The sequence below is a fragment of the Somniosus microcephalus genome, chromosome 14 (genome assembly GCF_052327205.1).
Source record: "Somniosus microcephalus isolate GS21.2 chromosome 14, FLI_Smic_1.0, whole genome shotgun sequence".
NCBI lineage: Eukaryota > Metazoa > Chordata > Chondrichthyes > Squaliformes > Somniosidae > Somniosus > Somniosus microcephalus.
In genome coordinates this window covers 105,429,200-105,438,897 of record NC_141000.1, presented here as the reverse complement: position 1 = coordinate 105,438,897, position 9,698 = coordinate 105,429,200, and positions in this window count along the sequence as shown.

Below are 9,698 nucleotides of genomic sequence, written 5' to 3'. Positions count from 1 at the left end.
GAAACTCATCTTAATAGTAAATAAGATGGCGCTCATTATTTTCACAACTTCTGCCTCCCTGATTTTCAAACTACTTTATTTCAGTTTGAGCTGTTAACATTCCCAAACACCATTTTTGTTTTGTCTAATTGTGTTGGATTTATAACAATATACAATTGTGTTTCAAGAAAGCCAGCTGCTTAGAAGAAAACAGAATTTTACTTTCTGATAACCTATATCAATCCACCCTATTCCAGACAGAGTCTCCAGACGGATAAAGGGTTTGGCACTAGTCAAACAATGGAACAATAATAGATTAAAATTCAAGTCTTTGACTTTGTCTGTTACTTATTATGGACGCAATGTGTGAACACCTGATCCTTTGTTCAGATTCCAGCAATTCAGCAACCTTACCGCACATTATGGGGAGCATTAACAACAGCCTTTATTTCCTGGCTTCACACAAGTTTAGGGTTGAAATTGAGCCATAATTTTCTGTCAAAATAACGGTGAGGCTAACTTGCACTTCCTTCTCAGCCCTTGCGCTGTTAATTTCACAATCCTTCAAGGAGATACCCAGTTGCGTGCCCTGTTCACTCAGGCCCCAGATGCCCAGTTTCCCTCGCTGCGCCGTTACCAGCTCCCACTTTCAGCTACTTGTGGCGCAAAATATCATCGCGATTAAACGGGCGAGGGCAAGTCTGACTAACGGCTGTTCATTCACAGAATCACAGAAACCCCACAGTGCAGATAGAGGCCATTTCGGCTACCGCAAATTATGGCCCATTATTACCTTTCGTACAGACATTTGGCAGAACCAGAGAATGACCACACGCAGTGTTGTTGTTTTGATACAGTACATATAAAAATGCATGTTGAGGCTTGTGGTTTTCTAAAAAGTAAACCATTGGATGACATTGGATCATGCAGTTCAAGAGTCTGAAGGACAAGTGAAAGATCCAGCCTGCATAACTTAATCTTTTATAGTTCATAAATCACTGAGGTTAATTATTTATGGCACCCATTATATGAAAACAGGTTACTTTTCAATGGGTTAAGAATGAATGGAGTTTGTAAACATTTCCTGTTCTATGCATGTTTGCCATTGTGGAAGAAAACTAGGAGCACTTCAATAAATTCTGAAAGCTCAAGATATGACTTGTTCAAGAAATGCTGCCTACGTGACGGCTGGAAATAATATGGGAGGTGCCGATTACAAAGAGAATAAGGGTTGGTGGAGGAATGTAAGACTGAAATCACAAATACGAAGGAGGATTGCCACTACTGTAGCCTTGTGCCCTGGTAACCTTCCCCACATACAATGTAGTCCAAACTTATAAGGCTCTGATCTAAGGTGAGTGTCTATCTATAAATGTATTGACAATTAACATGGTTGATCTTCAAACAACATAACTGGCACAGTTCTTCAAGCAATTAGTCAATGCAACTCTGGATGGGCCACAACTTTAGTACTGTACCTGAACAAACAAGGAATGGCTCACTCTCATCCTTTGTGTCAGGAAGCATGTATATTTTGCATTGGTATATTCACAAATATCACTACTTTCTTGCTCAACACCTCACAAAGCAGTTGTCTTCAGTAGAGACATAATTGGATCGTCCATATTGGAAAAACTTCATATGATATTTGACAGATAGTGTTAATCCAGTGATCTACTTCATAGCAATCTGTCAAAGCAGGCAACATGCCCTACATCTGGAATCTTTTTCCCTTTCAGGTGCTCTTGGAGTTCTAGCAAATTATTTACTATTTTTTTCCCCCAGATTGCAGAAGTTCCGATGCCAAAACAGTTAAGCAATCATTCTCAATGGTGACTCATTTTCCTTGCAAGAGAATTTTCACGTGCCATGATAATTCCCTCTCATTCACAACACCCAGTATGAGGAGAGAACAGGTACAGCGCTGAAACAATATTGGTTGAGGAAAACCTGGTCTTAGACCTGTTGGAACTGATACGGCCAGCCCTCGCGTAACATCAGTTGTCAACGGTGAAGAGACAAATCAGTGGCAGCTCCTTTCAGAGCCACACATTTAACAGCATGGCTCTGGAGAGCAGCAGTTCAGCTATGGGAGGATATTTACGTTTAGCTGCAACTATAGAAAGCTTACAATGCTAAGTGCAAAAGATTTGGTGCCATTAAAACAAATAATGTGGCGACACACCACCACTGGACATAATCCGCTCACGGCGGCACGGACGGTTTAAGCAGACGCCCCCAGCCGGGGGCCCTTTCCTCCAGCAACTTGTTTCCCACAGGGACAGGCTGCCGGGAGCACTTCCTGTCTGGGGAGTATTTAAGTGGTTGCGCGGGCTTTTCCAGTCTCTCTTTGCCATGAGGTTGATTAAAGCAGTTGTGTTTCACCAACTCTGGTCTCGACTCCCACGTTTGCCGCGGTATCTCAACACTGGTGACCCCGATGCTCAGGACGAATCCTAAGCTAGCATGGCGGATACAAACGCAGTCACGGTTAAACTACCGGACTTTTGGGAGAACCTGGCCGAGGCCTGGTTCGTTCAAGCCGAGTCCAGATTCCGGCTGAAAAACACTACAGTCGACGCCACGAAGTACGACTACCTCGTCGCCTCTCTCACCTACGCCACAGTCCCCAAGGTTTGGGCAGCGCTGCAGGATCCACCAGTGGAAGGCAAGTACGAACATCTGAAGGCCGCGCTCCTTAAAAAATTTCAAGCGTCCTCTTACCAGCGCAACTGCCAACTCCTTGACCTCCCCGGCCTTGGTGACGCTTCACCGTCGGATCTGCTTTCCCACATGCTGTCCCTCTCGGATGACAAAAACCCCGGCGCCCTCTTTCGCACGCTTTTCATTTGGCAGCTCCCCGCCAGCATCCGCCCGCTCATTGTGGAGTCTGGCTCCATGGACCTGAATGAGATAGCTGCAAAGGCCGACCGGCTGCTCTCTGTGCAGACCGCCCGCGACGTCGCGCCCGACCTCACGGCAACGACCACGCGGTCTCCGCGGCCCACTAGGCCCGACCACCCTACCACTCCGGGTCACTGCTACTACCACACCCGTTTTGGCACTAGGGCCCAACGCTGCATGCCACCGTGCACTTTCAAACCCCCCCCCCGCACCGGCCCCCACGATGGCCGCGGGGCAAAAGGGGCCTCTACTGTACGTCACCGACGACAGCACCAACTGCCGTTTTCTGTGCGACACAGGGGCCCAGCACAGCATCACCCCCGCCTCCGCCCTCGAAATCCAACGCGGCGCACGGGGTATCACGCTGGCTGCAGCCAATGGCTCTGACATCCACACATACGGCACCCGCATGGTCACGCTCGACCTCGCAGGCCGCCGCTACCGCTGGGAGTTCCTCACAGCCAGGGTTCTCTGCCCACTCATCGGCGCCGACTTCCTACGCGCCCACGGCCTCCTTGTCGACATTCCGAGGCATCGCCTCGTCGACATCAATACTATGGCCCCCATCCCTGGCGCATTCACCCCGGCCCGTTCGGCCGGCCTGACGACCTACTGCCTCGCCAGAGCCACGGACGACTACTCGGCACTTCTAGCCGAGTTTCCCGCCCTCACTAACCTGACCTTTTTGGCCAAAGCCGCCAAACACGGTGTGGAGCACTATATCCCCACCACCGGCCCCCTGGTTTCTGCCCACGCCCGCAGACTCAACCCGGCCAAGCTGGAAATCGCGCGGGCCGAGTTCACCACCATGGAGCAACTCGGCATCATCCACCGCTCCAGCAGCCCTTGGGCCTCGCCCCTCCACATCGCCCCCAAGCCCGGCGGAGGCTGGCGCCCCTGCGGGGACTACCGCCGCCTCAACGACGCCACCACCCCCGACCGATACCCAGTGCCGCACATCCAGGACTTCTCGGCCCGACTGGCCAGACGAACCGTCTTTTCCAAGGTCGACCTGGTGCGCGGTTACCACCAAGTCCCCGTACACCCCGCGGACATCCCCAAAACGGCCGTCATCACTCCATTCGGCCTGTTTGAGTTCCTGAGGATGCCCTTCGGCCTCAAGAATGCAGCCCAGGCTTTCCAGCGCCTTATGGACTCAGTCCTCCGGGACCTGAATTTCCTATTCGTCTATCTAGACGACATTCTCGTGGCCAGCTCCTCCCAACAGGAACACCTCGAACACATTCGCATCCTGTTCGGGCGCCTAGCCCAACACGGGCTCATCCTCAGCCCGGCGAAGTGCCAATTCGGCCGAGCCGAGATCGATTTTCTCGGTCATCATATCACCCCTGCTGGGGCCGTCCCCCTGCCCAACAAGGTGCAGGCCGTCCAGCAATTCCCCCGCCCGAAAACCATCAAGGGCCTCCAGGAGTTCCTCGGGATGGTGAACTTCTACAACAGGTTCATTCCCAGAGCTGCAGCCCTCATGAAGCCCCTATACGACTCCCTCCGAGGTCAGTCCGACAAGATGGCCGTAGCCTGGACCACTGACACGTCAGCTGCCTTCGACGCCACCAAAAACGCACTCGCCGACGCCACCCTGCTCGCACACCCGAGGGCCGATGCCCGGGTCGCGCTCACCACCGACGCCTCCGACCACGCGGTCGGAGCCGTGTTCGAGCAGTGGGTCAATGGTGCGTGGCAGCCACTTGCCTTCTACAGCCGCCAACTGCGCCCCCCGGAGGTCAAATACTCTACTTTCGACCGCGAGCTCCTCGTGCTCCACCTGTCGGTCCGCCATTTCAGGTTCCTCCTGGAGGGCCGCCCTTTCACCGCGTACGTGGACCACAAGCCGCTCACATACGCGATGGCCAAGCACACCGAACCCTGGTCCGCTAGGCAGCAACGCCAGCTCGCAGCCGTGTCCGAGTTTACTACGGACATCCAGCACGTCTCCGGTAGAGACAACGTTGTCGCCGACTGCCTTTCCCATCCCGCCATCTGCGCGAATCACCTCACGGTCGACTACGCGCAACTAGCAGCGGCCCAGCTCACGGACCCAGACCTCCTCTCGGCGGCTACCAGCCTGCCAGGGCTACGCCTAGCCAAGGTCGCGCACGGGCCCGAAGCCACGGCAGTCACTTGCGACGTCTCACTCGGCCAACCCAGGCCGGTCATCCCTGCAACCTGGTGCCGCCGCATCTTCGACGCGCTACACAGGCTCTCCCATCCGGGTTCCCGCGCATCCGTCAAACTCCTCTCCCAGCGCTTCGTCTGGCGCGGCCTCAGCAAAGATGTTCGGACTTGGGCCACCTCCTGCCTCGCCTGCCAATGGGCTAAGGTACAGCTGCACACAAAAGCACCCCTGGGAGACTTCGAGGTACCCAGCCGCCGCTTCGACCACGTACACGTCGACATCGTCGGTCCTCTGCCGCCATCGCAAGGCCAAACTTATCTCCTCACGATGGTCGATCGCTACACACGCTGGCCTGAGGCAGTGCCGCTGACCTCCACCACCACAGCCGACATCGCCAGGGCGTTCGTTAACACCTGGGTCGCAAGGTTCGGCGTACCAGCCGACATAACCTCCGACAGAGGCGCCCAGTTCACCTCCGAACTCTGGACGGCCACAGCACGCAACCTCGGGGTGACGCTCCACTGAACCACGGCGTACCACCCACAGTCCAATGGGCTGTGTGAATGCTTCCACAGGTCACTCAAGGCCTCACTCCGCGCCGGCCTGCAGGACAGTACCTGGACTGACCGCCTACCGTGGGTGCTACTAGGCCTACGCACCGCGGTCAAGGAAGACCTCCAGTCCTCGGCAGCGGAGTTAGTCTACGGACAACCGCTGCGCGTACCAGGCGAATTCCTCCCGGAGGCTACCACGCCTTGGTCGGCCGAACAGCAGCGGCTCAACTCTTTCTCTTCCGTTCAACAGTTCGCCCCACTTCCGGTCAACCGACACGGTGAACTCGCACCTCACGTCCCGCCAAACTTACAGCAGGCACGCTTCGTCTTCGTGCGACACGACGCGCACCGCGGACCCCTACGACCCCCGTACGACGGACCGTACGAGGTACTACAAACCGGGGACAAGGTCTTCAAGCTGCGACTCGGCGACAGGTTCGACACAGTCTCCATTGACCGGCTCAAACCAGCACACACAGAACCAGGGGAACAGGTCCCCGTGGCCCGACCTCCAACTAGAGGCTGTCCCGCCAGAAAGCCAGCACAGCCGGCGGCGAACCGCCCGGCCCCACCAACTAGACTGGCGACCACTCAGAGTCGCTCCGGCAGAACCATTAGACCACCGTCACGACTCGTCCACTCCTCCTAAGCGGATTCTGGGGGGAGCTCTGTGGCGACACGCCACCACTGGACATAATCCGCTCACGGCGGCACGGACAGTTTAAGCAGACGCCCCCAGCCGGGGGCCCTTTCCTCCAGCAACTTGTTTCCCGCAGGGACAGGCTGCCGGGAGCACTTCCTGTCTGGGGAGTATTTAAGTGGTTGCGCGGGCTTTTCCAGTCTCTCTTTGCCATGAGGTTGATTAAAGCAGTTGTGTTTCACCAACTCTGGTCTCGACTCCCACGTTTGCCACGGTATCTCAACAATAAACCTTTTTTGGGATATGATATGCCAGCTATCTCATATATTTGCAATCGTTGTTCTATCAGAGTCTATCACATAATTTAATCATTCATGTGGTGGCTATTGGAAAGACTGCAAATTCAGTTGGAAACCACCTAGAGGGCTGAGATTCCTTCCTTTTTGTAATCATACCAACCTTTTTGCTAAAATGAGTCACCATTGAGAATGACTGCTCAACTCTTTTGGCATTGGAACTTCTGCAATCTGAAATCACTCCTGGTGATATTAGAACTATAGATGTTTACAGTACGGAAGGAAGCTCTTCAGCCCATCATGTCTGTGCCAGCTCTTTGCTACGGCAATCCAAAACAAATCCCATTGCTCCACTTTCTCTCCTTAGCCTTGTATCTTCCTCTGCTTCAAATATTTATGTAGTTTTCTCTTAAAAGATGCAGGCCGCGATTTTGCCTACCTGGGCAGGTTCATGGCGGGAGAGGTCGGTGGCAAGCCGCAAGCCCGTTGCTGCCTTCACCCCACTGAAAAAAAAGATCTTACCATAATGGGCCTTGTTAAGTCTGCCCTGCGCGTTACCCGGCCAAATTAAAAGGTGCGGGTCTGGTGATGTCAGCGCCGACGCGTTTGGTGCCGATATATTTGAAGGGGCCATGACCCCATTTCATCTCACTTCTGATCTTGACCGGCTGCAGTGCTGACATTGTTTGCTGGTGTTGAAAATGACTTCTCAGAGGCAGAGGGCTGCTCCTCACATCAGCGATGACACCCGCCATGTTCTTGTGGAGGGAGTCAGAGCACGCAGGGAGGTTCTCTTCCCTGCCAGTGGGTGGAAGAGATCTCTCCAGGAGACCAAGGCTGCCTGGCTGCAGATAGCGGAGGAAGTGACAAACAGGTCTGTGGTGATGAGGACCTGGACGCAGTGCCGCAAGCGCTTTAATGATCTTCTAAGATCAGGAAAGGTGGGTACAAAGCTACACTTACCTTCATGCTGCTGTGCCTCTCATCACATCCCATCACTTCCCAACCCTACTCCTGCGCATCCCTACTCAAGCCTACATTCCTTGCACCTTCGCCCATCCCTCTCTCTATATCTACATTATCACATCCCCATCTTACTAAGCACCCCTCACACTGACCCTCATCTTAATGCAATGACACCAACTAACAACACAAAAGGAGGCAACTTGGTATTGGCACCCCACTCCATTATAGGCTCCCTCTAAAGATCTAACCCATCCATTCCTCCATCTGTCTCACTCAACCTTCTCTTCTTTCCCTCCTTGCAGGAAAAGAGAGCCCACAATATAAGTGAGAGGGAGAGAATGGGAGGAGGCCCTCAATCCATAGTGATTCTCACCAGTGCAGAGGAGGCTGCCCTGGAGATTACTGGAGCAGTGGACCAGCCGGAAATGGGGGACGGAGAGAGGGGCTCATCAGAACAACCTGGTGACAGAATCACTTTCCATACACCTACATGGCATTCATCAGTCACTCATATGGGGGCTGATGTCAAGAGAAATTGAATGCTCACCATGCGCATAATGGTATCTGTATCGACATATCATATATGTAACTGATGTCTTTACTCTCCCACAGGTCCATCAAGAGCACCACCCCCCTTCAATTTTCCAGGAGGAAGAGCGAGAGGACTCCTCAGAGGAGCCTCCAGCCTCTGAGGGCGCAGCGTCACCTCAGACAAGGCAAGCCAGCACCAGCGGAGATATACACACCTCGGTGGGTCCATCGCAAGATAGAGTAGTATTGTCACCTGGTGTCTCACACATCACAGGTGAGCAAGATCGGATGGTGGAGACAGGGTCAGCAGTGAAGACTCCTCGTCGGAGGGCGCAGGTGTCTCCCAGCTCTGCTCAGCTGCATGCAAACGCTAAGCCTCGGGGGCCATCCAGGAAGAGGGCGGGCCTGGAGCTGCAGGAACAAGTGCAGGAGGCTCTGACAGGTTTTGCAAACGCGGTGACTGTGAGTGTGCAGAGAATGGAGGAGTCCATTTCAAACATGAGCACCACTGTGGTGCATGCACTCGCGACTGTAGGTTCCTCCGATAGGATGGCCACCTGCATAGAGGATCTAATGTGCCAGTCACATGAGCACATGGTTTCATTTCAAAATAGATGGGCATCTATGGAGGAAAGAAACCAGAGACACATAGACGTCCTTTCTAGGAGGGATGCCAGTGTAGACGTGGGTCCTCATGGCCCCACTGATGTGCAGCAAGGTGCCCTCCAGCTACTTGCTAGCAGAAAAGTGTGGGTGGCCTATGAGAGGGATGATGGTGGGAGGGGACATGCATGTGGCAGCTCCTCTCAAAGTGCTCACACCTCTACCCTCTTGCCAACCTCCCGGTCAGAGCCCCGGATGCCTCCCCAGACTTCGATGGCCAAGTCTGCCCCCGCACAGTCGCAGGAGGAGCAGACTTTGATGGAGCCATCACAGGCTCCAAAACCAAGAGAACGACCGCCAAAGGCATCTAAGCAGGAGCAGCAGGGAAGTGAGGAGGATGCCTCTACCTCTGCTGAAGCCACAGGGGTAGCACCACGTAGGAGCACTCGGGGGAAAAAAAGATGCCACACAAATAGAGTCACAAGGGTAGCCACTTGGGTGTTTTATTAAATGTTATTGTGAAGTTTATGTTCAATTAATTTCTTGTATTAAGTCACTTATTTCTGTACCTTTGCGGTCCTTGTCAAATGTGTGTGCACAATTGGAAGTGGCAGAATGAACGGTCAGGGCGAATTTACTTCCAGTAATGGTGGTGACAGTGAAAAGAATGGACTGGTCATTGTAGGGATGCTTTATCATGTTGCTGTGGGGTGATGCCAACTTGCCTACGCATGTGCCAGCCACATGTCTGTGCTGTGTAAAGTTAACTAAATCTGGCCATGATGAGGCCATCCCTGGCCTCACGGGCAGCAATGTGCTTGTGTACTGGTGGCATTTGGACCGCCAGCTCCTCCAGGTCTTCCTCCTCCTCGTCTTCCACCTTATGCTGCTCCTCCTCCTCTGAAGAGGCTGAGCGCTCTATGCCCTGCAGCGCTAATCCTCGCTGCTGTGCTATGTTGTGCAGGGTGCAGCAGACCACGATGATTCTGGAGACCCTGGCTGGTGGGTACTGAAAGGCGCCTCCAGATCTGTCCAGGCATCTGAAGTGCATTTTGAGCTACTCTATTGTCTGCTCTATGACACTTCTG